Source organism: Benincasa hispida, chromosome 2 (assembly GCF_009727055.1).
Source record: "Benincasa hispida cultivar B227 chromosome 2, ASM972705v1, whole genome shotgun sequence".
Lineage (NCBI taxonomy): Eukaryota > Viridiplantae > Streptophyta > Magnoliopsida > Cucurbitales > Cucurbitaceae > Benincasa > Benincasa hispida.
This window is the reverse complement of record NC_052350.1, coordinates 12696013-12701008: the sequence shown is the minus strand read 5'-3', so window position 1 is coordinate 12701008 and position 4996 is coordinate 12696013.

Genomic DNA, 4996 nt, shown 5'->3' with positions numbered 1-4996 from the left:
TTAATCTCGCTCTCTCTCTTACTTTTGCTCTCTCTCATTCTCGTTCTCTCTCTCTCTCCCAATACAAAATTTCGTAATGCTTAATTCATACATTTCTAGAAATAACACAGCAAAAATAATGAAACAAACTCAAAATAATGAAACACTGTTTTTAAAAACTTGTTTCGTTTTGAAAAAGCCTCGTTCGAAAAAACTCCGTTCAACAAAACACCTTCGAAAATCAGGGAAGTAATCATCGTTGAAATGGAGTTTAGAGTTTAAAGAAATTACTATTGTATTGTGTTTAGGTATTATTGATTTGAGGCTTCAGTCATGAAAATTGTCAAATCATTCGTACACCGACGAGCAATCACATCAAACTAGAAAATTTAAAGCGAGAGCGAGAGTGTTTGACCATACGAGAGCGAGACTTATAACCTGAGGCACTTGTGAGGGCAATTTACGTAATCTGATATGACGATGATGTCAGCAGAGGGTCAACTTACATTTTTTTTTAAAAAAAATGGGTCATTTGACATTTTGGACCCAAAAAAGGGTCTTTCGTACAAATTTTTCGAATAGATTTAGCACGAGTGTAACCTAAGATTGCATGTTCCATGGTTTCCTCTTGAAAAGAGGGCATAAAATGGTAACATTCATACAACAAAGAAGTATACATCATACAAGCTTCAACATTAAAAAATGTTTTATAAAATTATGACCTTCTCTTCTTCTAGTTAAGTCGTAGACACACAATTAATTAGTATTTACTGAAGCGTGGTGTTTGCTTCACGTACATACACTTTTTAGTTCGAAAACTTACTAGACATAAAAGTGGATAATTCTGATTTAATATAGGCCTAGGGGTTCAAGTCCCCTACTTTTTTTTTTATTATTTATATATTATATTAATATAAATAAATAAACGAAATTTTAAAATGTTCTTTTGGCTAAGTGGTAATAGTGTCTTTAGCCCCATCCATCATGGTTTAAGTCTTAGGGCATACTTTTAACTTTTAGGTTTTTATTTTAAAAATAAGTTATCTTAAAAAAATCTGAGATTGTAATAAATCAAAATAGTTTTTGAAATACTTTTAAAATGTATTTTAAATTATTCTATAAAGACCCTTATTAACGTAATTTTCTAACGTCCAACTAAACTTGCATGCATTCAATGCCCAGAATGCATGCAACCCACCTGAACGACAATATGAAATGGTGTGTTTTTTTTTCAGGAAAAAAAAATGGGATGGTCATGAGTCCAATGTTGTCAGCTATACTTTATTTTTGTATATCTGAATATGAAATGGTGTAGAAATATCTTGAATTTTATATTTTACAAAATTGGATGTTGTAATTAAAAAGTGTTCAAGTTTTACCATCTATTTATTATGTATTTAATTAACCTATTGACATTAACGAACAACAGGAAAGAACCTATCAAATCTTTCTTTAGAAAACCTATAAAATCCATCAAAATAAGTAAGGTTTACTGGTAAACAAGAGCAAAATATTTATATAAGAAACGAAGAGTTTATCACATGATAAAAAATTCTTATTGAATAATTAGATATGTTGATACTCATATCTTTTGTTTATAGTTTATATCGTTGCAGGTCCTTCGTGGACTTAATTTCTAACCCGTTTCTCCTAATGTGGACTTGCTTTTTTGACGATCTCCGTAAGAGAATATTGCTCTGTTGTGGTGCTGAGCTTGCCATATTTTAATTCCCAAATAAGTATAGGGAATATATAGATAGTTAAGTTAATCACACAATAATGATGTATTTAGGAGTTAGTCGGAGTAGTGATTTTAGATAAAGAGATTTAGATACAATTGGTTTTGTAAAATTGATTTTTAAAGGCTCAAATTTATATTTAGTTCCAAACATTTTAAAGTGATTTTAAATATTTAAAAGTAATTTTGAATTATTATGTTTGGCTCTAATAGTTAATTTAGAGTTACTCAGTTACCCAAAAATCTTATTTTATATTTGAGAAATTATTATTTAACTAAATAATTATAGTAAATATCTAGTTCTATTTATTTTATTGTTAAATTATTATAGATATGGTTGATATTTTGAGTAAGGTGAATGTTTATAATAGATATTGAAAGAAAATTTAAAATATATATAATTGTTTGTTTGTTATATTAACAATTTAATGACAGACAATGTTTATCTTTTGTACCAATATTTAAAATAAAAAAATTTCACAAATAGCTAACCAACAATATTGTAGGAAAAACAGAACTATATAGTCATTTTCGGATGGATTTCGGTAAACTACTTAACAAAAATCACTTATCAACTAATTCCTACAAAATCAATTCAAAATGATTTTAGATTTTTTTAAAATCAATTTTAGCTCACGTGAAGTACCATCATTTCAAGGAAGAGTGATTTTGGCAAGAAAAAAAAAGTAATTTTGACCATCTCAAAATCACTCTCACACATACTCTAAGTAAGATCATGACTCTCCTTTAGAGATTACTTACACTTCTCCTTTGGGGTTGTCGAATGGGTAGTATATACCAGTTGCAATTACATATAACTCGGTTGGTATTTTTCAATGCTTGAGGTTGCAAGTTACTAGCCTAACGTGACTTGATTATTGCTTGATCGGTATATATTTATTGGCTCAGCTAGTTTCTCAAAGCCTGAGGGATTAAATTTTCCCTTTTGAGGCATATGTTCCCCTATACCTTTTTCATTACTCTATGGATATGGACCCGACAGTGGGTTTTGTACCTTACCTTGTACAACTCTCAAAATTGATTACAAAAAGATACCCAAAGTATTTTTCAGTGAACAAATGTCTTAAAATTCATAAATTTCAACAAAAACTCATAAGGGATGGATGTTTGAATACCGTAATGGAATGAATTTAGATTATAATTAAAATCCATGTTTGGATTGAGCGTTTTGGGTCTGATTTGTAATATAAAACTTATTCCGTTTCGATAATTTTTAACCTAATCCTTTTTGCTATCATTTTTACGTTTTACGATCTCATTTCTGTTTCACCTTCGATTTTTCACCCTTTCGAATATTATTTTGATTCTTAATAATCTTGATTACATTACCACCTCCAAATAATCCCATATTGTTTGGAGTGGTATCCAAATTCGAATCAGACATAAGTTTAATACATGATTCCACATACTAAAAAAGTGATTTGCCTTGTAAAAAAAAAATAAAAATAAAAAAAGTATAAAAGATTTGTGGACGGAAGCTTGAAGAGGTGAGTAAAGAGAGTTGGAGGCCAACCCCCACCTAGAAAATGGTAGAGCGGTGGCGATTTGGTTCCCTAACACATCCCCATATCAACCCGACCCGACTTGGTCAANAGAACACTTCAGTGGTAGTGAATAACTTCTATATGATAGAGTTATTAGAAAACTTCAGCGGGAGATTAATAACCTACACGATATGTTATTCTTAGCTCTCGCGTCCCTAAGAGTTCATTGTCTGGATTTAAGCGGTACTTCGTGTCACCCTGGAAGTGACCTCCCTTCGGAAAGTATTTTTTAGCTTAAATTTAGATTCAGGTGAATAAGGCGAAGTTGTTCGATTAAAGATCAAGGGTATGATTTCAACTGCCACGACTCCATATAGTTCACACCGTGAGATTCATATGACGCTTCGCGTCACCCTGGAAGTGACCTCCCTTTGAAAAGTGTTTTATATGAGTCAATACTAAAGTGAACGAAGGAAGTAGTTCATAGTAAGTGGGTGAAGGAAATGTGTCAACATATCCTGCGGTCTCCTCCATTAGTTTGAACCATGAGATTCCTATGTTGCGCCTGCTGGTTAGCTTTGAACGACCCTTTGCTAGTCGTTTAACGACGGCTATCCCCTCGGAGGGTTGTAACATAGGATTCAGAACAACTCGAGCTCCAGAAATGGATAGGATTTCTTTGGTCATTAGTGGCCTCTGATGTCCAAAAATGGCGGGTCTACACTTACAAAATTATTAAATGTTAATAATATCTGATCAAAAGCGGTACCTAAATGACTATCGGAATATGAGTTATTCTGATGTAGTATTTAGTCAAGAATGTCTTGATGTAGTATCGTTGCAAAAGAATAATCTTGGGTAAATTATTAAAATTTCTAAAACTTGATTGGATATTAAATTTCAGAATGACAAGTTCATTAATACAAGTGTTGGCGTTAGATAAATTTATTGGGGATAATTATGTGAGTTATAAATCAAATTTAAACACGATACTTGTGATAGACAATTTGCGGTTTGTCTTAACTGAGGACTGTCCTCCCATTCCTAGCTCTAACACAAATCGAAATGTTCGAGATGTATATGACAGGTGGGTCAAGGCTAATGATATAGCATGTGCTTATATCCTCGCTAGCTTATCTGACGTGTTGACAAAAAAAGCATGAGGATATAAGTACTGCCAAAGAGATTATGGAGATATAAGTACTGCCAAAGAGATTATGGAATCTCTATGAGGGATGCTATTAAGCACGTTTACAATTGTCACATCAAAGTGGGGACCTATGTTTATGAACATGTCCTGGACATGATGGTCCACTTTTATATGGCAGAAGTAAACGGTACTCTCATAGACGAGAGAAGTCAAGTTAGTTTTATTTTAGAATCTCTTATGAAGAGTTTCTGCAAATTTTGAATGCATTAATGAATAAAATTTGACTACTCTACTCAATGAGCTACAGACTTACTAGATAATGTTGCCTTGATTTTTCACCCTTTCGAATATTATTTTGATTCTTAATAATCTTGATTACATTACCACCTCCAAATAATCCCATATTGTTTGGAGTGGTATCCAAAATTCGAATCAGACATAAGTTTAATACATGATTCCACATACTAAAAAAGTGATTTGCCTTGTAAAAAAAAAATAAAAATAAAAAAAGTATAAAAGATTTGTGGACGGAAGCTTGAAGAGGTGAGTAAAGAGAGTTGAGGCCAACCCCACCTAGAAAATGGTAGAGCGGTGGCGATTTGGTTCCCTAACACATCCCAATAT